The following is a 24,725-nucleotide window of genomic DNA, read 5'->3' as shown; positions in this document are numbered from 1 at the left end:
CGGGCAGTGTGAGGGAGAGAGAATCGGAGCGGGTAGTGTGAGGGAGAGAGAGTGGGAGCAGACAGTGTGAGGGAGAGAGATTGGGAGCGGGTAGTGTGAGGGAGAGAGAGTGGGAGCAGACAGTGTGAGGGAGAGAGAGTGGGAGCGGGCAGTTTGAGGGAGAGAGTGGGTGCAGACAGTGTGAGGGAGAGAGAGTGGGAGCGGGCAGTGTGAGGGAGAGAGAGTGGGAGCAGGCAGTGTGAGGGAGAGAGAGTGGGAGCGGGCAATGTGAGGGAGAGAGAGTGGGTGCGGGCATTGTGAAGGAGAGAGAGAGTTGGAGCGGGCCGTGTGAGTGAGACAGAGTGGGAGCGGGCAGTTTGAGGGAGAGAGAGTGGGAGCGGGCAGTGTGAGGGAGAGGGAGTGGGAGCAGGCAGTGTGAGGGAGAGAGAGAGTGGGCGCCAGCAGAGTGAGGGAGAGAGAGTGGGAGGGGGCAGTGTGAGGGAGAGAGGGTGGGAGCAGGCCGTGTGAGGGAGAGAGGGTGGGAGTAGACAGTGAGAGGGAGAGAGAGTGGGAGCAGACAGAGTGAGGGAGAGAGAGTGGGAGCAGACAGTGTGAGGGAGAGAGAGAGTGGGAGCAGACAGTGTGAGGGAGAGAGAGAGTGGGAGCAGACAGTGTGAGGGAGACAGAGTGGGAGCCGGCAGTGTGAGGGAGAGAGAGTGAGAGGGGGCAGTGTGAGGGAGAGAGAGTGGGAGCAGACAGTGTGAGGGAGAGAGACAGTGGGAGCCGGCAGTATGAGGGTGAGAGAGTGGGAGCGGGCAGTGTGAGGGAGAGAGAGTGGGAGCGGGCAGTGTGAGGGAGAGAGAGTAGGAGCGGGCAGTGTGCGGGAGAGAGAGTGGGAGCGGGCAGTGTGAGGGAGAGAGAGTGGGGGCCGGCCGTGTGAGGGAGAGAGAGAGTGGGAGCCGGCAGCATGAGGGAGAGAGAGTGGGAGCAGGCTGTGTGAGGGAGAGAGAGTGTGAGCCGGCAGAGTGAGGGAGAGAGAGTGGGAGCGGGCAGTGTGAGGGATAGAGAGAGTGGGAGCTGGCAGTGTGAGGGAGAGAGAGTGGGAGCCGGCAGAGTGAGGGAGAGAGAGTGGGAGCCGGCAGAGTGAGAGAGAGAGAGTGGGAGCGGGCAGTGTGAGGGAGAGAGAGTGGGAGCCGGCAGATTGAGGGAGAGAGAGTGGAAGCGGGCAGTGTGAGGGAGAGAGAGTGTGAGCTGGCAGTGTGACGGAGAGAGAGAGTGGGAGCGGGCAGTGTGAGGGAGAGAGAGTGGGAGCGGGCAGTGTGAGGGAGAGAGAGAGTGCGAGCGGGCAGTGTGAGGGAGAGAAAGAGGGGGAGCAGACAGTGTGAGGGAGAGAGAGTGGGAGCGTGCAGAGTGAGGGAGAGAGAGTGGGAGCGTGCAGAGTGAAGGAGAGAGAGTGGGAGCAGGCAGTGTGAGGGAGAGAGAGTGGGAGCGGGCAGTGTGAGGGAGAGAGAGAGTGGGAGCCGGCAGTGTGAGGGAGAGAGAATGGGAGCGGGCAGAGTGAGGGAGAGAGAGTGGGAGCAGGCTGTGTGAGGGAGAGAGAGAGTGGGAGCGGGCAGTGTGAGGGAGAGAGAATCGGAGCGGGTAGTGTGAGGGAGAGAGAGTGGGAGCAGACAGTGTGAGGGAGAGAGAGTGGGAGCGGGTAGTGTGAGGGAGAGGGAGTGGGAGCAGACAGTGTGAGGGAGAGAGAGTGGGAGCGGGCAGTTTGAGGGAGAGAGTGGGTGCAGACAGTGTGAGGGAGAGAGAGTGGGAGCGGGCAGTGTGAGGGAGAGAGAGTGGGAGCGGGCAGTGTGAGGGAGAGGGAGTGGGAGCAGGCAGTGTGAGGGAGAGAGAGAGTGGGCGCCAGCAGAGTGAGGGAGAGAGAGTGGGAGGGGGCAGTGTGAGGGAGAGAGGGTGGGAGCAGGCCGTGTGAGGGAGAGAGGGTGGGAGTAGACAGTGAGAGGGAGAGAGAGTGGGAGCAGACAGAGTGAGGGAGAGAGAGTGGGAGCAGACAGTGTGAGGGAGAGAGAGAGTGGGAGCAGACAGTGTGAGGGAGAGAGAGAGTGGGAGCAGACAGTGTGAGGGAGACAGAGTGGGAGCCGGCAGTGTGAGGGAGAGAGAGTGAGAGGGGGCAGTGTGAGGGAGAGAGAGTGGGAGCAGACAGTGTGAGGGAGAGAGACAGTGGGAGCCGGCAGTATGAGGGTGAGAGAGTGGGAGCGGGCAGTGTGAGGGAGAGAGAGTGGGAGCGGGCAGTGTGAGGGAGAGAGAGTAGGAGCGGGCAGTGTGCGGGAGAGAGAGTGGGAGCGGGCAGTGTGAGGGAGAGAGAGTGGGGGCCGGCCGTGTGAGGGAGAGAGAGAGTGGGAGCCGGCAGCATGAGGGAGAGAGAGTGGGAGCAGGCTGTGTGAGGGAGAGAGAGTGTGAGCCGGCAGAGTGAGGGAGAGAGAGTGGGAGCGGGCAGTGTGAGGGATAGAGAGAGTGGGAGCTGGCAGTGTGAGGGAGAGAGAGTGGGAGCCGGCAGAGTGAGGGAGAGAGAGTGGGAGCCGGCAGAGTGAGAGAGAGAGAGTGGGAGCGGGCAGTGTGAGGGAGAGAGAGTGGGAGCCGGCAGATTGAGGGAGAGAGAGTGGAAGCGGGCAGTGTGAGGGAGAGAGAGTGTGAGCTGGCAGTGTGACGGAGAGAGAGAGTGGGAGCGGGCAGTGTGAGGGAGAGAGAGTGGGAGCGGGCAGTGTGAGGGAGAGAGAGAGTGTGAGCGGGCAGTGTGAGGGAGAGAAAGAGGGGGAGCAGACAGTGTGAGGGAGAGAGAGTGGGAGCGTGCAGAGTGAGGGAGAGAGAGTGGGAGCGTGCAGAGTGAAGGAGAGAGAGTGGGAGCAGGCAGTGTGAGGGAGAGAGAGTGGGAGCGGGCAGTGTGAGGGAGAGAGAGAGTGGGAGCCGGCAGTGTGAGGGAGAGAGAATGGGAGCGGGCAGAGTGAGGGAGAGAGAGTGGGAGCAGGCTGTGTGAGGGAGAGAGAGAGTGGGAGCGGGCAGTGTGAGGGAGAGAGAATCGGAGCGGGTAGTGTGAGGGAGAGAGAGTGGGAGCAGACAGTGTGAGGGAGAGAGAGTGGGAGCGGGTAGTGTGAGGGAGAGGGAGTGGGAGCAGACAGTGTGAGGGAGAGAGAGTGGGAGCGGGCAGTTTGAGGGAGAGAGTGGGTGCAGACAGTGTGAGGGAGAGAGAGTGGGAGCGGGCAGTGTGAGGGAGAGAGAGTGGGAGCAGGCAGTGTGAGGGAGAGAGAGTGGGAGCGGGCAGTGTGAGGGAGAGAGAGTGGGTGCGGGCATTGTGAAGGAGAGAGAGAGTGGGAGCGGGCCGTGTGAGGGAGAGAGAGTGGGAGCGGGCAGTTTGAGGGAGAGAGAGTGGGAGCGGGCAGTGTGAGGGAGAGGGAGTGGGAGCAGGCAGTGTGAGGGAGAGAGAGAGTGGGAGCCAGCAGAGTGAGGGAGAGAGAGTGGGAGGGGGCAGTGTGAGGGAGAGAGGGTGGGAGCAGGCCGTGTGAGGGAGAGAGGGTGGGAGTAGACAGTGAGAGGGAGAGAGAGTGGGAGCAGACAGAGTGAGGGAGAGAGAGTGGGAGCTGACAGTGTGAGGGAGAGAGAGAGTGGGAGCAGACAATGTGAGGGAGAGAGAGAGTGGGAGCAGACAGTGTGAGGGAGACAGAGTGGGAGCCGGCAGTGTGAGGGAGAGAGAGTGGGAGGGGGCAGTGTGAGGGAGAGAGAGTGGGAGCAGACAGTGTGAGGGAGAGAGACAGTGGGAGCCGGCAGTGTGAGGGAGAGAGAGAGTGGGAGCCGGCAGTATGAGGGTGAGAGAGTAGGAGCGGGCAGTGTGAGGGAGAGAGAGTGGGAGCGGGCAGTGTGTGGGAGAGAGAGTAGGAGCGGGCAGTGTGCGGGAGAGAGAGTGGGAGCGGGCAGTGTGAGGGAGAGAGAGTGGGGGCCGGCCGTGTGAGGGAGAGAGAGAGTGGGAGCCGGCAGTATGAGGGAGAGAGAGTGGGAGCAGGCTGTGTGAGGGAGAGAGAGTGTGAGCCGGCAGAGTGAGGGAGAGAGAGTGGGAGCGGGCAGTGTGAGGGATAGAGAGAGTGGGAGCTGGCAGTGTGAGGGAGAGAGAGTGGGAGCCGGCAGATTGAGGGAGAGAGATTGGGAGCCGGCAGAGTGAGAGAGAGAGAGTGGGAGCGGGCAGTGTGAGGGAGAGAGAGTGGGAGCCGGCAGATTGAGGGAGAGAGAGTGGAAGCGGGCAGTGTGAGGGAGAGAGAGTGTGAGCTGGCAGTGTGACGGAGAGAGAGAGTGGGAGCGGGCAGTGTGAGGGAGAGAGAGTGGGAGCGGGCAGTGTGAGGGAGAGAGAGAGTGCGAGCGGGCAGTGTGAGGGAGAGAAAGTGGGGGAGCAGACAGTGTGAGGGAGAGAGAGTGGGAGCGGGCAGAGTGAGGGAGAGAGAGTGGGAGCGTGCAGAGTGAAGGAGAGAGAGTGGGAGCAGGCAGTGTGAGGGAGAGAGAGTGGGAGCGGGCAGTGTGAGGGAGAGAGAGTGGGAGCGGGCAGTGTGAGGGAGAGAGAGTGGGAGCGGGCAGTGTGAGGGAGAGAGAGAGTGGGAGCGGCAGTGTGAGGGAGAGAGTGAATGGGTGCGGGCAGAGTGAGGGAGAGAGAGTGGGAGCAGGCTGTGTGAGGGAGAGAGAGTGGGAGCGGGCAGTGTGAGGGAGAGAGAGAGTGGGAGTGGGCAGAGTAAGGGAGAGAGATAGTGGGAGTGGGCAGAGTAAGGGAGAGAGAGAGTGGGAGTGGGCAGTGTGAGGGAGAGAGAGTGGGAACCGGCAGTGTGAGTGAGTGAGAGTGGGAGCAGGCAGTGTGAGGGAGAGAGAATGGGAGCCGGCAGTGTGAGGGAGAGAGAGTGGGAGCGGGCAGTGTGAGGGAGAGAGAGTGGGTAACGGCAGAGTGAGGGAGAGAGAGTGGGAGCTGGCAGTGTGAGGGAGAGAGAGTGGGAGCCGGCAGATGGAGGGAGAGAGAGTGGAAGCGGGCAGTGTGAGGGAGAGAGAGTGTGAGCCGGCAGTGTGACGGAGAGAGAGAGTGGGAGCGAGCAGAGTGAGGGAGAGAGAGAGGGAGCCGGCAGAGTGAGGGAGAGAGAGTGGGAGCTGGCAGTGTGAGGGAGAGAGAGAGTGAGAGCGGGCAGAGTGAGGGAGAGAGAGAGTGGGAGCAGACAGTGTGAGGGAGAGAGAGTGGGAGCGTGCAGAGTGAGGGAGAGAGAGTGGGAGCGTGCAGAGTGAAGGAGAGAGAGTGGGAGCAGGCAGTGTGAGGGAGAGAGAGTGGGAGCGGGCAGTGTGAGGGAGAGAGAGTGGGAGCGGGCAGTGTGAGGGAGAGAGAGTGCAAGCGGGCAGTGTGAGGGAGAGACAGAGTGGGAGCGGGCAGTGTGAGGGAGAGAAAGAGTGGGAGGGGGCTGTGTGAGGGAGAGATAGAATGGGAGCGGGCAGTGTGAGTGAGAGAGAGTGGGTGCCGGCAGAGTGAGGGAGAGAGAGTGGGAGCAGGCAGAGTGAGGGAGAGAGAGTGGGAGGGGGCAGTGTGAGGGAGAGAGAGTGGGTGCCGGCAGAGTGAGGGAGAGAGAGTGGGAGCAGGCAGAGTGAGGGAGAGAGAGTGGGAGGGGGCAGTGTGAGGGAGAGAGAGTGGGAGCGGGCGGTGTGAGTGAGAGAGGGAGTGGGAGCCGGCAGAGTGAGGGAGAGAGAGTGGGTGCCGGCAGTGTGAGGGAGAGAGAGTGGGAGTGGGCAGTGTGAGTGAGAGAGATTGGGAGCGGGCAGAGTGAGGGAGAGAGAGAGTGGGAGCCGGCAGTGTGAGGGAGAGAGAATCGGAGCGGGTAGTTTAAGGGAGAGAGAGAGTGGGATCAGACAGTGTGAGGGAGAGAGACTGGGAGCGGGCAGCGTGAGGGAGAGAGAGTGGTTGCAGACAGTGTGAGGGAGAGAGAGTGGGAGCGGGCAGTGTGAGGGAGAGAGAGTGGGTGCAGGCAGTGTGAGGGAGAGAGAGAGTAGGAGCGGGCAGTGTGAGGGAGAGAGAGAGTGGTAGCGGTCAGTGTGAGGGAGAGAGAGAGTGGGAGCGGGCAGTGTGAGGGAGAGAGAATCGGAGCGGGTAGTTTAAGGGAGAGAGAGAGTGGGAGCGGCCAGTATGAGGGAGAGAGAGTGGGAGCGGGCAGTGTGAGGGAGAGAGAGTGGGAGCGGGCAGTGTGAGGGAGAGAGAGAGTGGGAGCGGGTAGTGTGAGGGAGAGAGAGAGTGGGAGCGGGTAGTGTGAGGGAGAGAGAGTGGGAGCAGGCAGTGTGAGGGAGAGAGAGTGGGAGCCGGCAGTGTGAGGGAGAGAGAGAGTGGAAGCGGGCAGTGTGAGGGGGAGAGAGTGGGAGCGGGCAGTGTGAGGGAGAGAGAGTGGGAGCGGGCAGTGTGAGGGAGAGAGAGTGGGAGCGGGCAGTGTGAGGGAGAGAGAGTGGGAGAGGGCAGTGTGAGGGAGAGAGAGTGGGAGCGGGCAGTGTGAGGGAGAGACAGTGGGAGCGGGCAGTGTGAGGGAGAGAGAGTGGGAGCGGGCAGTGTGAGGGAGAGAGAGCGGGAGCAGACAGTGTGAGGGAGAGAGAGTGGGAGCGGGCAGTGTGAGCGAGAGAGAGTTGGAGCAGGCAGTGTGAGGGAGAGAGAGTGAGAGCGGGCAGTGTGAGGGAGAGAGAGTGAGAGCAGACAGTGTGAGGAAGAGAGAGAGTGGGAGCCAGCAGAGTGAGGGAAAGAGTGTGGGAGCTGGCAGTGTGAGGGAGAGAGAGTGGGAGCAGGCAGTGTGAGGGAGAGAGTGGGAGCGGGCAGTGTGAGGGAGAGAGAGTGGGAGCGGGCAGTGTGAGGGAGGGAGAGAGTGGGAGCAGACAGTGTGAGGGAGAGAGAGTGGGAGCCGGCAGTGTGAGGGAGAGAGAGTGGGAGCCGGCAGATTGAGGGAGAGAGAGTGGGAGCCGGCAGAGTGAGAGAGAGAGAGTGGGAGCGGGCAGTGTGAGGGAGAGAGAGTGGGAGCCGGCAGATTGAGGGAGAGAGAGTGGAAGCGGGCAGTGTGAGGGAGAGAGAGTGTGAGCTGGCAGTGTGACGGAGAGAGAGAGTGGGAGCGGGCAGTGTGAGGGAGAGAGAGTGGGAGCGGGCAGTGTGAGGGAGAGAGAGAGTGCGAGCAGGCAGTGTGAGGGAGAGAAAGAGGGGGAGCAGACAGTGTGAGGGAGAGAGAGTGGGAGCGTGCAGAGTGAGGGAGAGAGAGTGGGAGCGTGCAGAGTGAAGGAGAGAGAGTGGGACCAGGCAGTGTGAGGGAGAGAGAGTGGGAGCGGGCAGTGTGAGGGAGAGAGAGAGTGGGAGCGGCAGTGTGAGGGAGAGAGTGAATGGGTGCGGGCAGAGTGAGGGAGAGAGAGTGGGAGCAGGCTGTGTGAGGGAGAGAGAGTGGGAGCGGGCAGTGTGAGGGAGAGAGAGAGTGGGAGTGGGCAGAGTAAGGGAGAGAGATAGTGGGAGTGGGCAGAGTAAGGGAGAGAGAGAGAGTGGGAGTGGGCAGTGTGAGGGAGAGAGAGTGGGAACCGGCAGTGTGAGTGAGTGAGAGTGGGAGCAGGCAGTGTGAGGGAGAGAGAATGGGAGCCGGCAGTGTGAGGGAGAGAGAGTGGGAGCGGGCAGTGTGAGGGAGAGAGAGTGGGTAACGGCAGAGTGAGGGAGAGAGAGTGGGAGCTGGCAGTGTGAGGGAGAGAGAGTGGGAGCCGGCAGATGGAGGGAGAGAGAGTGGAAGCGGGCAGTGTGAGGGAGAGAGAGTGTGAGCCGGCAGTGTGACGGAGAGAGAGAGTGGGAGCGAGCAGAGTGAGGGAGAGAGAGAGGGAGCCGGCAGAGTGAGGGAGAGAGAGTGGGAGCTGGCAGTGTGAGGGAGAGAGAGAGTGAGAGCGGGCAGAGTGAGGGAGAGAGAGAGTGGGAGCAGACAGTGTGAGGGAGAGAGAGTGGGAGCGTGCAGAGTGAGGGAGAGAGAGTGGGAGCGTGCAGAGTGAAGGAGAGAGAGTGGGAGCAGGCAGTGTGAGGGAGAGAGAGTGGGAGCGGGCAGTGTGAGGGAGAGAGAGTGGGAGCGGGCAGTGTGAGGGAGAGAGAGTGCAAGCGGGCAGTGTGAGGGAGAGACAGAGTGGGAGCGGGCAGTGTGAGGGAGAGAAAGAGTGGGAGGGGGCTGTGTGAGGGAGAGATAGAATGGGAGCGGGCAGTGTGAGTGAGAGAGAGTGGGTGCCGGCAGAGTGAGGGAGAGAGAGTGGGAGCAGGCAGAGTGAGGGAGAGAGAGTGGGAGGGGGCAGTGTGAGGGAGAGAGAGTGGGTGCCGGCAGAGTGAGGGAGAGAGAGTGGGAGCAGGCAGAGTGAGGGAGAGAGAGTGGGAGGGGGCAGTGTGAGGGAGAGAGAGTGGGTGCCGGCAGAGTGAGGGAGAGAGAGTGGGAGCAGGCAGAGTGAGGGAGAGAGAGTGGGAGGGGGCAGTGTGAGGGAGAGAGAGTGGGAGCGGGCAGTGTGAGTGAGAGAGGGAGTGGGAGCCGGCAGAGTGAGGGAGAGAGAGTGGGTGCCGGCAGTGTGAGGGAGAGAGAGTGGGAGTGGGCAGTGTGAGTGAGAGAGATTGGGAGCGGGCAGAGTGAGGGAGAGAGATAGTGGGAGCGGGCAGTGTGAGGGGGAGAGAGTGGGAGCGGGCAGTGTGAGGAACAGAGAGAGTGGTAGCGGGCAGTGTGAGGGAGAGAGAGAGTGGGAGCGGGCAGTGTGAGGGAGAGAGAATCGGAGCGGGTAGTTTAAGGGAGAGAGAGAGTGGGAGCAGACAGTGTGAGGGAGAGAGACTGGGAGCGGGCAGCGTGAGGGAGAGAGAGTGGGTGCAGACAGTGTGAGGGAGAGAGAGTGGGAGCGGGCAGTGTGAGGGAGAGAGAGTGGGTGCAGGCAGTGTGAGGGAGAGAGAGAGTAGGAGCGGGCAGTGTGAGGGAGAGAGAGAGTGGTAGCGGGCAGTGTGAGGGAGAGAGAGAGTGGGAGCGGGCAGTGTGAGGGAGAGAGAATCGGAGCGGGTAGTTTAAGGGAGAGAGAGAGTGGGAGCGGCCAGTATGAGGGAGAGAGAGTGGGAGCGGGCAGTGTGAGGGAGAGAGAGTGGGAGCGGGCAGTGTGAGGGAGAGAGAGAGTGGGAGCGGGTAGTGTGAGGGAGAGAGAGAGTGGGAGCGGGTAGTGTGAGGGAGAGAGAGTGGGAGCAGGCAGTGTGAGGGAGAGAGAGTGGGAGCCGGCAGTGTGAGGGAGAGAGAGTGTGGGAGCGGGCAGTGTGAGGGGTAGAGAGTGGGAGCGGGCAGTGTGAGGGAGAGAGAGTGGGAGCGGGCAGTGTGAGGGAGAGAGAGTGGGAGCGGGCAGTGTGAGGGAGAGAGAGTGGGAGAGGGCAGTGTGAGGGAGAGAGAGTGGGAGCGGGCAGTGTGAGGGAGAGACAGTGGGAGCGGGCAGTGTGAGGGAGAGAGAGTGGGAGCGGGCAGTGTGAGGGAGAGAGAGCGGGAGCAGACAGTGTGAGGGAGAGAGAGTGGGAGCGGGCAGTGTGAGCGAGAGAGAGTTGGAGCAGGCAGTGTGAGGGAGAGAGAGTGAGAGCGGGCAGTGTGAGGGAGAGAGAGTGAGAGCAGACAGTGTGAGGAAGAGAGAGAGTGGGAGCCAGCAGAGTGAGGGAGAGAGTGTGGGAGCTGGCAGTGTGAGGGAGAGAGAGTGGGAGCAGGCAGTGTGAGGGAGAGAGTGGGAGCGGGCAGTGTGAGGGAGAGAGAGTGGGAGCGGGCAGTGTGAGGGAGGGAGAGAGTGGGAGCAGACAGTGTGAGGGAGAGAGAGTGGGAGCCGGCAGTGTGAGGGAGAGAGAGTGGGAGCGGGCAGTGTGAGGGAGAGAGAGAGTGGGAGCAGACAGGATGAGGGAGAGAGTTGGAGGAGACAGTGTGAGGGAGTGAGAGTGGGAGCGGGCAGTGTGAGGGAGAGAGAGAGTGGGAGCGGGCAGTGTGAGGGAGAGAGAGTGGGACCCGACAGTGTGAGGAGAGAGGGAGTGAGAGCGGTCAGAGTGAGGGAGAGAGAGAGTGGGAGCAGACAGTGCGAGGGAGAGAGAGAGTGAGAGCGGGCAGAGTGAGGGAGAGAGAGAGTGGGAGCAGACATTGTGAGGGAGAGAGTGTGGGAGCAGACAGTGTGAGGGAGAGAGAGTGGGAGCGGGCAGTGTGAGGGAGAGAGAGAGTGGGAGCCGGCAGTGTGAGGGAGAGAGAGTGGGAGCGGGCAGTGAGAGGGAGAGAGAATGGGAGCGGGCAGAGTGAGGGAGAGAGAGTGGGAGCAGTCTGTGTGAGGGAGAGAGAGTGGGAGCGGGCAGTGTGAGGGAGAGAGAGAGTGGGAGTGGGCAGTGTGAGGGAGAGAGAGTGGGAGTGGGCAGTGTGAGGGAGAGAGAGTGGAGGCAGGCAGTGTGAGGGAGACAGAGTGGGAGCGGGCAGAGGGAGGGAGAGAGAGTGGGAGCAGGCAGTGTGAGGGAGAGAGAGTGGGAGCGGGCAGTGTGAGGGAGAGAGAGTGGGAGCGGGCAGTGTGAGGGAGAGAGAGTGGGAGCGGGCACTGTGAAGGAGAGAGAGTGGGAGCGTGTAGTGTGAGGGAGAGAGAGTGGGAGCAGGCAATGTGAGGGAGAGAGAGTGGGAGCGGGCAGTGTGAGGGAGAGAAAGAGGGGAAGCGGGCAGTGTGAGGGAGAGAGAGTGCGAGCGGGCAGTGTGTGGGAGAGAGAGTGGGAGCAGACGGTGTGAGGGAGAGAGAGTGGGAGCGGGCAGTGTGAGGGAGAGAGAGTGGGAGCGGGCAGTGTGAGGGAGAGAGTGTGGGAGCGGGCAGTGTGAGGGAGAGAGAGTGGGTGCGGGCACTGTGAGGGAGAGAGAGTGGGAGCGGGCAGTGTGAGGGAGAGAGTGTGGGAGCGGGCAGTGTGAGGGAGATAGAGTGGGAGCGGGCAGTGTGAGGGAGAGAGAGAGTGGGAGCGGGCAGTGTGAGGGAGAGAGAGAGTGGGAGCGGGCGGTTTGAGCGAGAGAGTATCGGAGCGGGTAGTGTGAGGGAGAGAGTATGGGAGCGGGCAGAGTGAGGGAGAGAGAGTGGGAGCAGGCTGTGTGAGGGAGAGAGAGTGGGAGCGGGCAGTGTGAGGGAGATAGAATGGGAGCGGGCAGAGTGAGGGAGAGAGAGTGGGAGCAGGCTGTGTGAGGGAGAGAGAGTGGGAGCGGGCAGTGTGAGGGAGAGAGAGTGGGAGCGGGCAGTGTGAGGGAGAGAGAGAGTGCGAGCAGGCAGTGTGAGGGAGAGAAAGAGGGGGAGCAGACAGTGTGAGGGAGAGAGAGTGGGAGCGTGCAGAGTGAGGGAGAGAGAGTGGGAGCGTGCAGAGTGAAGGAGAGAGAGTGGGAGCAGGCAGTGTGAGGGAGAGAGAGTGGGAGCGGGCAGTGTGAGGGAGAGAGAGAGTGGGAGCGGCAGTGTGAGGGAGAGAGTGAATGGGTGCGGGCAGAGTGAGGGAGAGAGAGTGGGAGCAGGCTGTGTGAGGGAGAGAGAGTGGGAGCGGGCAGTGTGAGGGAGAGAGAGAGTGGGAGTGGGCAGAGTAAGGGAGAGAGATAGTGGGAGTGGGCAGAGTAAGGGAGAGAGAGAGTGGGAGTGGGCAGTGTGAGGGAGAGAGAGTGGGAACCGGCAGTGTGAGTGAGTGAGAGTGGGAGCAGGCAGTGTGAGGGAGAGAGAATGGGAGCCGGCAGTGTGAGGGAGAGAGAGAGTGGGAGCGGGCAGTGTGAGGGAGAGAGAGTGGGTAACGGCAGAGTGAGGGAGAGAGAATGGGAGCTGGCAGTGTGAGGGAGAGAGAGTGGGAGCCGGCAGATGGAGGGAGAGAGAGTGGAAGCGGGCAGTGTGAGGGAGAGAGAGTGTGAGCCGGCAGTGTGACGGAGAGAGAGAGTGGGAGCGAGCAGAGTGAGGGAGAGAGAGAGGGAGCCGGCAGAGTGAGGGAGAGAGAGTGGGAGCTGGCAGTGTGAGGGAGAGAGAGAGTGAGAGCGGGCAGAGTGAGGGAGAGAGAGAGTGGGAGCAGACAGTGTGAGGGAGAGAGAGTGGGAGCGTGCAGAGTGAGGGAGAGAGAGTGGGAGCGTGCAGAGTGAAGGAGAGAGAGTGGGAGCAGGCAGTGTGAGGGAGAGAGAGTGGGAGCGGGCAGTGTGAGGGAGAGAGAGTGGGAGCGGGCAGTGTGAGGGAGAGAGAGTGCAAGCGGGCAGTGTGAGGGAGAGACAGAGTGGGAGCGGGCAGTGTGAGGGAGAGAAAGAGTGGGAGGGGGCTGTGTGAGGGAGAGATAGAATGGGAGCGGGCAGTGTGAGTGAGAGAGAGTGGGTGCCGGCAGAGTGAGGGAGAGAGAGTGGGAGCAGGCAGAGTGAGGGAGAGAGAGTGGGAGGGGGCAGTGTGAGGGAGAGAGAGTGGGTGCCGGCAGAGTGAGGGAGAGAGAGTGGGAGCAGGCAGAGTGAGGGAGAGAGAGTGGGAGGGGGCAGTGTGAGGGAGAGAGAGTGGGTGCCGGCAGAGTGAGGGAGAGAGAGTGGGAGCAGGCAGAGTGAGGGAGAGAGAGTGGGAGGGGGCAGTGTGAGGGAGAGAGAGTGGGAGCGGGCAGTGTGAGTGAGAGAGGGAGTGGGAGCCGGCAGAGTGAGGGAGAGAGAGTGGGTGCCGGCAGTGTGAGGGAGAGAGAGTGGGAGTGGGCAGTGTGAGTGAGAGAGATTGGGAGCGGGCAGAGTGAGGGAGAGAGATAGTGGGAGCGGGCAGTGTGAGGGGGAGAGAGTGGGAGCGGGCAGTGTGAGGAACAGAGAGAGTGGTAGCGGGCAGTGTGAGGGAGAGAGAGAGTGGGAGCGGGCAGTGTGAGGGAGAGAGAATCGGAGCGGGTAGTTTAAGGGAGAGAGAGAGTGGGAGCAGACAGTGTGAGGGAGAGAGACTGGGAGCGGGCAGCGTGAGGGAGAGAGAGTGGGTGCAGACAGTGTGAGGGAGAGAGAGTGGGAGCGGGCAGTGTGAGGGAGAGAGAGTGGGTGCAGGCAGTGTGAGGGAGAGAGAGAGTAGGAGCGGGCAGTGTGAGGGAGAGAGAGAGTGGTAGCGGGCAGTGTGAGGGAGAGAGAGAGTGGGAGCGGGCAGTGTGAGGGAGAGAGAATCGGAGCGGGTAGTTTAAGGGAGAGAGAGAGTGGGAGCGGCGAGTATGAGGGAGAGAGAGTGGGAGCGGGCAGTGTGAGGGAGAGAGAGTGGGAGCGGGCAGTGTGAGGGAGAGAGAGAGTGGGAGCGGGTAGTGTGAGGGAGAGAGAGAGTGGGAGCGGGTAGTGTGAGGGAGAGAGAGTGGGAGCAGGCAGTGTGAGGGAGAGAGAGTGGGAGCCGGCAGTGTGAGGGAGAGAGAGTGTGGGAGCGGGCAGTGTGAGGGGTAGAGAGTGGGAGCGGGCAGTGTGAGGGAGAGAGAGTGGGAGCGGGCAGTGTGAGGGAGAGAGAGTGGGAGCGGGCAGTGTGAGGGAGAGAGAGTGGGAGAGGGCAGTGTGAGGGAGAGAGAGTGGGAGCGGGCAGTGTGAGGGAGAGACAGTGGGAGCGGGCAGTGTGAGGGAGAGAGAGTGGGAGCGGGCAGTGTGAGGGAGAGAGAGCGGGAGCAGACAGTGTGAGGGAGAGAGAGTGGGAGCGGGCAGTGTGAGCGAGAGAGAGTTGGAGCAGGCAGTGTGAGGGAGAGAGAGTGAGAGCGGGCAGTGTGAGGGAGAGAGAGTGAGAGCAGACAGTGTGAGGAAGAGAGAGAGTGGGAGCCAGCAGAGTGAGGGAGAGAGTGTGGGAGCTGGCAGTGTGAGGGAGAGAGAGTGGGAGCAGGCAGTGTGAGGGAGAGAGTGGGAGCGGGCAGTGTGAGGGAGAGAGAGTGGGAGCGGGCAGTGTGAGGGAGGGAGAGAGTGGGAGCAGACAGTGTGAGGGAGAGAGAGTGGGAGCCGGCAGTGTGAGGGAGAGAGAGTGGGAGCGGGCAGTGTGAGGGAGAGAGAGAGTGGGAGCAGACAGGATGAGGGAGAGAGTTGGAGGAGACAGTGTGAGGGAGTGAGAGTGGGAGCGGGCAGTGTGAGGGAGAGAGAGAGTGGGAGCGGGCAGTGTGAGGGAGAGAGAGTGGGACCCGACAGTGTGAGGAGAGAGGGAGTGAGAGCGGTCAGAGTGAGGGAGAGAGAGAGTGGGAGCAGACAGTGCGAGGGAGAGAGAGAGTGAGAGCGGGCAGAGTGAGGGAGAGAGAGAGTGGGAGCGGGCAGTGTGAGGGAGAGAGAGTGGGAGCGGGCAGTGTGAGGGAGAGAGAGTGGGAGAGGGCAGTGTGAGGGAGAGAGAGTGGGAGCGGGCAGTGTGAGGGAGAGACAGTGGGAGCGGGCAGTGTGAGGGAGAGAGAGTGGGAGCGGGCAGTGTGAGGGAGAGAGAGCGGGAGCAGACAGTGTGAGGGAGAGAGAGTGGGAGCGGGCAGTGTGAGCGAGAGAGAGTTGGAGCAGGCAGTGTGAGGGAGAGAGAGTGAGAGCGGGCAGTGTGAGGGAGAGAGAGTGAGAGCAGACAGTGTGAGGAAGAGAGAGAGTGGGAGCCAGCAGAGTGAGGGAGAGAGTGTGGGAGCTGGCAGTGTGAGGGAGAGAGAGTGGGAGCAGGCAGTGTGAGGGAGAGAGTGGGAGCGGGCAGTGTGAGGGAGAGAGAGTGGGAGCGGGCAGTGTGAGGGAGGGAGAGAGTGGGAGCAGACAGTGTGAGGGAGAGAGAGTGGGAGCCGGCAGTGTGAGGGAGAGAGAGTGGGAGCGGGCAGTGTGAGGGAGAGAGAGAGTGGGAGCAGACAGGATGAGGGAGAGAGTTGGAGGAGACAGTGTGAGGGAGTGAGAGTGGGAGCGGGCAGTGTGAGGGAGAGAGAGAGTGGGAGCGGGCAGTGTGAGGGAGAGAGAGTGGGACCCGACAGTGTGAGGAGAGAGGGAGTGAGAGCGGTCAGAGTGAGGGAGAGAGAGAGTGGGAGCAGACAGTGCGAGGGAGAGAGAGAGTGAGAGCGGGCAGAGTGAGGGAGAGAGAGAGTGGGAGCAGACATTGTGAGGGAGAGAGTGTGGGAGCAGACAGTGTGAGGGAGAGAGAGTGGGAGCGGGCAGTGTGAGGGAGAGAGAGAGTGGGAGCCGGCAGTGTGAGGGAGAGAGAGTGGGAGCGGGCAGTGAGAGGGAGAGAGAATGGGAGCGGGCAGAGTGAGGGAGAGAGAGTGGGAGCAGTCTGTGTGAGGGAGAGAGAGTGGGAGCGGGCAGTGTGAGGGAGAGAGAGAGTGGGAGTGGGCAGTGTGAGGGAGAGAGAGAGTGGGAGTGGGCAGTGTGAGGGAGAGAGAGTGGAGGCAGGCAGTGTGAGGGAGACAGAGTGGGAGCGGGCAGAGGGAGGGAGAGAGAGTGGGAGCAGGCAGTGTGAGGGAGAGAGAGTGGGAGCCGTCAGTGTGAGGGAGAGAGAGTGGGAGCGGGCAGTGTGAGGGAGAGAGAGTGGGAGCGGGCACTGTGAAGGAGAGAGAGTGGGAGCGTGTAGTGTGAGGGAGAGAGAGTGGGAGCAGGCAATGTGAGGGAGAGAGAGTGGGAGCGGGCAGTGTGAGGGAGAGAAAGAGGGGAAGCGGGCAGTGTGAGGGAGAGAGAGTGCGAGCGGGCAGTGAGTGGGAGAGAGAGTGGGAGCAGACGGTGTGAGGGAGAGAGAGTGGGAGCGGGCAGTGTGAGGGAGAGAGAGTGGGAGCGGGCAGTGTGAGGGAGAGAGTGTGGGAGCGGGCAGTGTGAGGGAGAGAGAGTGGGTGCGGGCACTGTGAGGGAGAGAGAGTGGGAGCGGGCAGTGTGAGGGAGAGAGTGTGGGAGCGGGCAGTGTGAGGGAGATAGAGTGGGAGCGGGCAGTGTGAGGGAGAGAGAGAGTGGGAGCGGGCAGTGTGAGGGAGAGAGAGTGTGGGAGCGGGCGGTTTGAGCGAGAGAGTATCGGAGCGGGTAGTGTGAGGGAGAGAGTATGGGAGCGGGCAGAGTGAGGGAGAGAGAGTGGGAGCAGGCTGTGTGAGGGAGAGAGAGTGGGAGCGGGCAGTGTGAGGGAGATAGAATGGGAGCGGGCAGAGTGAGGGAGAGAGAGTGGGAGCAGGCTGTGTGAGGGAGAGAGAGTGGGAGCGGGCAGTGTGAGGGAGAGAGAGAGTGGGAGTGGGCAGTGTGAGGGAGAGAGAGAGTGGGAGTGGGCAGTGTGAGGGAGAGAGAGTGGGAGCAGGCAGTGTGAGGGAGAGAGAGTGGGAGCGGGCAGTGTGAGGGAGAGAGAGTGGGAGCGGGCAGTGTGAGGGAGAGAGAGAGTGGGAGCGGGCAGTGTGAGGGAGAGAGAGAGTGGGAGCGGGCAGTGTGAGGGAGAGAGAATCGGAGCGGGTAGTGTGAGGGAGAGAGAGTGGGAGCAGACAGTGTGAGGGAGAGAGAGTGGGAGCGGGCAGTGTGAGGGAGAGAGAGTGGGAGCGGGCAGTGTGAGGGAGAGAGAGAGTGGGAGCCAGCAGAGTGATGGAGAGAGAGTGGGAGCTGGCAGTGTGAGGGAGAGAGAGAGGGAGCTGGCAGTGTGAGGGAGAGAGAGAGTGGGAGTGGGCAGAGTGAGGGAGAGAGATAGTGGGAGTGGGCAGAGTGAGGGAGAGAGAGAGTGGGAGTGGGCAGTGTGAGGGAGAGAGAGAGTGGGAGCCGGCAGTGTGAGTGAGTGAGAGTGGGAGCAGGCAGTGTGAGGGAGAGAGAATGGGAGCCGGCAGTGTGAGGGAGAGAGAGAGTGGGAGCTTGCGGTGTGAAGGAGAGAGAGTGGGACCAGACAGTGTAAGGGAGAGAGAGTGGGAGCAGGCAGTGTGAGAGAGAGAGTGTGGGAGGGGGCAGTGTGAGGGAGAGAGAGTGGGAGCAGACAGTGTGAGGGAGAGAGAGAGTGGGAGCCGGCAAAGTGAGGGAGAGAGAGTGGGAGCGGGCAGTGTGAGGGAGAGAGTGAGTGGGAGCCGGCAGAGTGAGGGAGAGAGAGTGGGAGCTGGCAGTGTGAGGGAGAGAGAGAGTGGGAGCCGGCAGAGTGAGGGCGAGAGAGTGGGAGGGGGCAGTGTGAGGCAGAGAGAGTGGGAGCAGACAGTGTGAGGGAGAGAGAGGAGGAGTGGGCAGTGTGAGGGAGAGAGAGTGGGTGCCGGCAGTATGAGGGAGAGAGATTGGGAGCGGGCAGAGCGAGGGAGAGAGATAGTGGGAGACGGCAGTGTGAGGAACAGAGAGTGGGAGCCGGCAGTGTGAGGGAGAGAGAGTGGGAGCGGGCAGTGTGAGGGAGAGAGAGAGTGGGAGCGGGCAGTGTGAGGGAGAGAGAGTGGGAGCAAGCAGTGTGAGGGACAGAGAGAATGAGTGCGGGCAGAGTGAGGGAGAGAGGGAGTGGGAGCGGGCAGTGTGAGGGAGAGAGAGTGGGAGTGGGCAGTGTGAGGGAGAGAGAGTGGGTGCCGGCAGTATGAGGGAGAGAGATTGGGAGCGGGCAGAGTGAGGGAGAGAGATTGTGGGAGCCGGCAGTGTGAGGAACAGAGAGTGGGAGCCGGCAGTGTGAGGGAGAGAGAGTGGGAGCGGGCAGTGTGAGGGAGAGAGAGTGGGAGCAGACAGTGTGAGGGAGAGAGAGAGTGGGAGCAGGCAGAGTGAGGGAGAGAGAGTGGGAGCAGACAGTGTAAGGGAGAGAGAGTGGGAGCGGGCAGTGTGAGGGAGAGAGAGTGGGAGCAGGCCGTGTGAGGGAGAGAGGGTGGGAGCAGACAGTGAGAGGGAGAGAGAGAGTGGGAGCAGACAGAGTGAGGGAGAGAGAGTGGGAGCAGACAGTGTGAGGGAGAGAGAGAGTGGGAGCCGGCAGAGTGAGGGAGACAGAGTGGGAGCTGGCAGAGTGAGGGAGAGAGAGTGGGAGCTGGCAGAGTGAGGGAGAGAGAGTGGGAGTGGGCAGTGTGAGGGAGAGAGAGAGTGTGAGTGGGCAGAGTGAGGGAGAGAGAGAGTGGGAGCAGACAGTGTGAGGGAGAGAGAGAGTGAGAGCGGGCAGAGTGAGGGAGAGAGAGAGTGGGAGCAGACAGTGTGAGGGAGAGAGAGTGGGAGCGTGCAGAGTGAGGGAGAGAGAGTGGGAGCGTGCAGAGTGAGGGAGACAGAGTGGGAGCTGGCAGAGTGAGGGAGAGAGAGTGGGAGCTGGCAGAGTGAGGGAGAGAGAGTGGGAGCTGGCAGAGTGAGGGAGAGAGAGTGGGAGTGGGCAGTGTGAGGGAGAGAGAGAGTGTGAGTGGGCAGAGTGAGGGAGAGAGAGAGTGGGAGCAGACAGTGTGAGGGAGAGAGAGAGTGAGAGCGGGCAGAGTGAGGGAGAGAGAGAGTGGGAGCAGACAGTGTGAGGGAGAGAGAGTGGGAGCGTGCAGAGTGAGGGAGAGAGAGTGGGAGCGTGCAGAGTGAGGGAGAGAGAGTGGGAGCGTGCAGAGTGAAGGAGAGAGAGTGGGAGCAGACAGTGTGAGGGAGAGAGAGTGGGAGCGTGCAGAGTGAGGGAGAGAGAGTGGGAGCGGGCAGTGTGAGGGAGAGAGAGTGGGAGCGGGCAGTGTGAGGGAGACAGAGAGTGGGAGCCGGCAGTGTGAGGGAGAGAGAATGGGAGCGGGCAGAGTGAGGGAGAGAGAGTGGGAGCAGGCTGTGTGAGGGAGAGAGAGTGGGAGTGGGCAGTATGAGGGAGAGAGAGAGTGTGAGTGGGCAGAGTGAGGGAGAGAGAGAGTGGGAGCAGACAGTGTGAGGGAGAGAGAGAGTGAGAGCGGGCAGAGTGAGGGAGAGAGAGAGTGGGAGCAGACAGTGTGAGGGAGAGAGAGTGGGAGCGTGCAGAGTGAGGGAGAGAGAGTGGGAGCGTGCAGAGTGAAGGAGAGAGAGTGGGAGCAGGCAGTGTGAGGGAGAGAGAGTGGGAGCGGGCAGTGTGAGGGAGACAGAGAGTGGGAGCCGGCAGTGTGAGGGAGAGAGAATGGGAGCGGGCAGAGTGAGGGAGAGAGAGTGGGAGCAGGCTGTGTGAGGGAGAGAGAGTGGGAGTGGGCAGTGTGAGGGAGAGAGAGAGTGGGAGTGGGCAGTGTGAGGGAGAGAGAGTGGGAGCAGGCAGTGTGAGGGAGAGAGAGTGGGAGCGGGCAGTGGGAGGGAGAGAGAATCGGAGCGGGTAGTGTGAGGGAGAGAGAGTGGGAGCAGACAGTGTGAGGGAGAGAGAGTGGGAGCGGGCAGTGTGAGAGAGAGAGTGGGTGCAGACAGTGTGAGGGAGAGAGAGTGGGAGCGGGCAGTGTGAGGGAGAGAGAGTGGTTGCGGGCAGTGTGAAGGAGAGAGAGAGTGGGAGCGGGCCGTGTGAGGGAGAGAGAGTGGGAGCGGGCAGTTTGAGGGAGAGAGAGTGGGAGCGGGCAGTGTGAGGGAGAGAGAGTGGGAGCGGGCAGTGTGAGGGAGAGAGAGAGTGGGAGCCAGCAGAGTGAGGGAGAGAGAGTGGGAGGGGGCATTGTGAGTGAGAGAGAGAGTGGGTGCCGGCAGTGTGAGGGAGAGAGAGTAGGAGTGGGCAGTGTGAGGGAGAGTGAGTGGGTGCCGGCAGTGTGAGGAACAGAGAGTGGGAGCCGGCAGTGTGAGGGAGAGAGAGTGGGAGAAGACAGTGTGAGGGAGAGAGAGTGGGAGCGGGCAGTGTGCGGGAGAGAGAGTGGGAGCAGGCCGTGTGAGGGAGAGAGGGTGGGAGCAGACAGTGAGAGGGAGAGAGAGTGGGAGCAGACAGTGTGAGGAACAGAGAGTGGGAGCCGGCAGTGTGCGGGAGAGAGAGTGGGAGCAGGCCGTGTGAGGGAGAGAGGGTGGGAGCAGACAGTGAGAGGGAGAGAGAGTGGGAGCAGACAGTGTGAGGGAGAGAGAGAATGGGAGCAGACAGTGCGAGGGAGAGAGAGAGTGGGAGCAGACAGTGTGAGGGAGACAGAGTGGGAGCCGGCAGAGTGAGGGAGAGAGAGTGGGAGCGGGCAGTGTGAGGGAGAGAGAGAGTGGGAGCCGGCAGTGTGAGGGAGAGAGAGTGGGAGGGGGCAGTGTGAGGGAGAGAGAGTGGGAGCGGGCAGTGTGAGGGAGAGAGAGTGGGAGCGGGCAGTGTGAGGGACAGAGTGTGGGAGCGGGCAGTGTGAGGGAGAGAGAGTGGGAGCGGGCAGTGTGAGGGAGAGAGAGAGTGAGAGTGAGCAGTGTGAGGGAGAGAGAGAGTGGGAGCGGGCAGTGTGAGGGAGAGAGAATCGGAGCGGGTAGTGTGAGGGAGAGAGAGCGGGAGCGGGCAGTGTGAGGGAGAGAGAAAGTGGGAGCCGGCAGTGTGAGGGAGAGAGCATGGGAGCGGGCAGAGTGAGGGAGATAGAGAGTGGGAGTGGGCAGTGTGAGGGAGAGAGAGTGGGAGCAGGCAGTGTGAGGGAGAAAGAGTGGGAGCGGGCAGAGTGAGGGAGAGAGAGAGTGGGAGCGGGCAGTGTGAGGGAGAGAGAATCGGAGCGGGTAGTGTGAGGGAGAGAGAGTGGGAGCAGACAGTGTGAGGGAGAGAGAGTGGGAGCGGGCAGTGTGAGGGAGAGAGTGGGTGCAGACAGTGTGAGGGAGAGAGAGTGGGAGAGGGCAGTGTGAGGGAGAGAGAGTGGGAGCGGGCAGTGTGAGGGAGAGAGTGGGTGCAGACAGTGTGAGGGAGAGAGAGTGGGAGAGGGCAGTGTGAGGGAGAGAGAGTGGGAGCGGGCAGTGTGAGGGAGAGAGAGTGGGAGCGGGCAGTGTGAGGGAGAGAGTGGGAGCCAGTAGAGTGAGGGAGAGAGAGTGGGAGCTGTCAGTGTGAGGGAGAGAGAGAGGGAGCTGGCAGTGTGAGGGAGAGAGAGAGTGGGAGTGGGCAGAGTAAGGGAGAGAGAGAGTGGGAGCGGGCAGTGTGAGGGAGAGAGTGGGAGCCAGTAGAGTGAGGGAGAGAGAGTGGGAGCTGGCAGTGTGAGGGAGAGAGAGAGGGAGCTGGCAGTGTGAGGGAGAGAGAGAGTGGGAGTGGGCAGAGTGAGGGAGAGAGAGAGTGGGACCAGACAGTGTTAGGGAGAGAGAGTGGGAGCAGGCAGTGTGAGAGAGAGAGTGTGGGAGGGGGCAGTGTGAGGGAGAGAGAGTGGGAGCAGACAGTGTGAGGGAGAGAGAGAGTGGGAGCCGGCAGAGTGAGGGAGAGAGAGTGGGAGCGGGCAGTGTGAGGGAGAGAGAGAGTGGGAGCCGGCAGAGTGAGGGAGAGAGAGTGGGAGCTGGCAGTGTGAGGGAGAGAGAGAGTGGGAGCCGGCAGAGTGAGGGAGAGAGAGTGGGAGGGGGCAGTGTGAGGCAGAGAGAGTGGGAGCAGACAGTGTGAGAGAGAGAGAGTAGGAGTGGGCAGTGTGAGGGAGAGAGAGTGGGTGCCGGCAGTATGAGGGAGAGAGATTGGGAGCGGGCAGAGTGAGGGAGAGAGAGAGTGTGAGTGGGCAGAGTGAGGGAGAGAGAGAGTGGGAGCAGACAGTGTGAGGGAGAGAGAGAGTGAGAGCGGGCAGAGTGAGGGAGAGAGAGAGTGGGAGCAGACAGTGTGAGGGAGAGAGAGTGGGAGCGTGCAGAGTGAGGGAGAGAGAGTGGGAGCGGGCAGAGTGAGGGAGAGAGAGTGGGAGTGGGCAGTGTGAGGGAGAGAGAGAGTGTGAGTGGGCAGTGTGAGTGAGCGAGAGAGTGGGTGCCGGCAGTATGAGGGAGAGAGATTGGGAGCGGGCAGAGTGAGGGAGAGAGATAGTGGGAGCCGGCAGTGTGAGGAACAGAGAGTGGGAGCCTGCAGTGTGAGGGAGAGAGAGTGGGAGCGGGCAGTGTGAGGGAGAGAGAGTGGGAGCAGACAGTGTGAGGGAGAGAGAGAGTGGGAGCAGACAGAGTGAGGGAGAGAGAGTGGGAGCAGACAGTGTGAGGGAGAGAGAGTGGGAGCGGGCAGTGTGAGGGAGAGAGAGTGGGAGCAGGCCGTGTGAGGGAGGGAGGGTGGGAGCAGACAGTGAGAGGGAGAGAGAGAGTGGGAGCAGACAGAGTGAGGGAGAGAGAGAGTGGGAGCCGGCAGAGTGAGGGAGACAGAGTGGGAGCTGGCAGAGTGAGGGAGAGAGAGTGTGAGCCGGCAGAGTGAGGGAGAGAGAGTGGGAGCTGGCAGAGTGAGGGAGAGAGAGTGGGAGTGGGCAGTGTGAGGGAGAGAGAGAGTGTGAGTGGGCAGAGTGAGGGAGAGAGAGAGTGGGAGCAGACAGTGTGAGGGAGAGAGAGAGTGAGAGCGGGCAGAGTGAGGGAGAGAGAGAGTGGGAGCAGACAGTGTGAGGGAGAGAGAGTGGGAGCGTGCAGAGTGAGGGAGAGAGAGTGGGAGCGTGCAGAGTGAAGGAGAGAGAGTGGGAGCAGGCAGTGTGAGGGAGAGAGAGTGGGAGCGGGCAGTGTGAGGGAGAGAGAGAGTGGGAGCCGGCAGTGTGAGGGAGAGAGAATGGGAGCGGGCAGAGTGAGGGAGAGAGAGTGGGAGCAGGCTGTGTGAGGGAGAGAGAGAGTGGGAGCGGGCAGTGTGAGGGAGAGAGAATCGGAGCGGGTAGTGTGAGGGAGAGAGAGTGGGAGCAGACAGTGTGAGGGAGAGAGAGTGGGAGCGGGTAGTGTGAGGGAGAGAGAGTGGGAGCAGACAGTGTGAGGGAGAGAGAGTGGGAGCGGGCAGTGTGAGGGAGAGAGTGGGTGCAGACAGTGTGAGGGAGAGAGAGTTGGAGCGGGCAGTGTGAGGGAGAGAGAGTGGGAGCAGGCAGTGTGAGGGAGAGAGAGTGGGAGCGGGCAGTGTGCGGGAGAGAGAGTGGGAGCAGGCCGTGTGAGGGAGAGAGGGTGGGAGCAGACAGTGAGAGGGAGAGAGAGTGGGAGCAGACAGTGTGAGGGAGAGAGAGAGTGGGAGCAGACAGTGTGAGGGAGAGAGAGAGTGGGAGCAGACAGTGTGAGGGAGACAGAGTGGGAGCCGGCAGAGTGAGGGAGAGAGAGTGGGAGCGGGCAGTGTGAGGGAGAGAGAGAGTGGGAGCCGGCAGTGTGAGGGAGAGAGAGTGGGAGGGGGCAGTGTGAGGGAGAGAGAGTGGGAGCGGGCAGTGTGAGGGAGAGAGAGTGGGAGCGGGCAGTGTGAGGGAGAGAGTGTGGGAGCGGGCAGTGTGAGGGAGAGAGAGTGGGAGCGGGCAGTGTGAGGGAGAGAGAGAGTGGGAGCCGGCAGTGTGAGGGAGAGAGAGTGGGAGGGGTCAGTGTGAGGGAGAGAGAGTGGGAGCGGGCAGTGTGATGGAGAGAGAGTGGGAGCGGGCAGTGTGAGGGAGAGAGTGTGGGAGCGGGCAGTGTGAGGGAGAGAGAGTGGGAGCGGGCAGTGTGAGGGAGAGAGAGAGTGAGAGTGAGCAGTGTGAGGGAGAGAGAGAGTGGGAGCGGGCAGTGTGAGGGAGAGAGAATCGGAGCGGGTAGTGTGAGGGAGAGAGAGCGGGAGCGGGCAGTGTGAGGGAGAGAGAAAGTGGGAGCCGGCAGTGTGAGGGAGAGAGAATGGGAGCGGGCAGAGTGAGGGAGATAGAGAGTGGGAGTGGGCAGTGTGAGGGAGAGAGAGAGTGGGAGTGGGCAGTGTGAGGGAGAGAGAGTGGGAGCAGGCAGTGTGAGGGAGAAAGAGTGGGAGCGGGCAGAGTGAGGGAGAGAGAGAGTGGGAGCGGGCAGTGTGAGGGAGAGAGAATCGGAGCGGGTAGTGTGAGGGAGAGAGAGTGGGAGCAGACAGTGTGAGGGAGAGAGAGTGGGAGCGGGCAGTGTGAGGGAGAGAGTGGGTGCAGACAGTGTGAGGGAGAGAGAGTGGGAGAGGGCAGTGTGAGGGAGAAAGAGTGGGAGCGGGCAGTGTGAGGGAGAGAGTGGGTGCAGACAGTGTGAGGGAGAGAGAGTGGGAGAGGGCAGTGTGAGGGAGAGAGAGTGGGAGCGGGCAGTGTGAGGGAGAGAGAGTGGGAGCGGGCAGTGTGAGGGAGAGAGTGGGAGCCAGTAGAGTGAGGGAGAGAGAGTGGGAGCTGGCAGTGTGAGGGAGAGAGAGAGGGAGCTGGCAGTGTGAGGGAGAGAGAGAGTGGGAGTGGGCAGAGTGAGGGAGAGAGAGTGGGAGCAGACAGTGTGAGGGAGAGAGAGTGGGAGCGGGCAGTGTGAGGGAGAGAGAGTGGGGGCCGGCAGTGTGAGGGAGAGAGACAGTGGGAGCCGGCAGTGTGAGGGAGAGAGAGTGGGAGCCGGCAGTATGAGGGTGAGAGAGTAGGAGCGAGCAGTGTGAGGGAGAGAGAGTGGGAGCGGGCAGTGTGAGGGAGAGAGCGTAGGAGCGGGCAGTGTGAGGGAGAGAGAGTGGGGGCCGGCAGTGTGAGCGAGAGAGAGAGTGGGAGCCGGCAGTATGAGGGAGAGAGAGTGGGAGCAGGCTGTGTGAGGGAGAGAGAATGTGAGCCGGCAGAGTGAGGGAGAGAGAGTGGGAGCGGGCAGTGTGAGGGAGAGAGAGAGTGGGAGCTGGCAGTGTGAGGGAGGGAGAGTGGGAGCCGGCAGATTGAGGGAGAGAGAGTGGGAGCCGGCAGAGTGAGAGAGAGAGAGTGGGAGCGGGCAGTGTGAGGTAGAGAGAGTGGGAGCCGGCAGATTGAGGGAGAGAGAGTGGAAGCGGGCAGTGTGAGGGAGAGAGAGTGTGAGCTGGCAGTGTGACGGAGAGAGAGAGTGGGAGCGAGCAGAGTGAGGGAGAGAGAGAGGGAGCCGGCAGAGTGAGGGAGAGAGAGTGGGAGCTGGCAG

This window comes from Chiloscyllium plagiosum, unplaced genomic scaffold, assembly GCF_037043375.1.
Source record: "Chiloscyllium plagiosum isolate Xiang-an unplaced genomic scaffold, Cpla_swu_hap1 HiC_scaffold_21, whole genome shotgun sequence".
Taxonomy (NCBI): Eukaryota; Metazoa; Chordata; class Chondrichthyes; order Orectolobiformes; family Hemiscylliidae; genus Chiloscyllium; species Chiloscyllium plagiosum.
The sequence above is the reverse complement of the archived record's forward strand: the minus strand, read 5'-3'. Positions refer to the sequence as shown.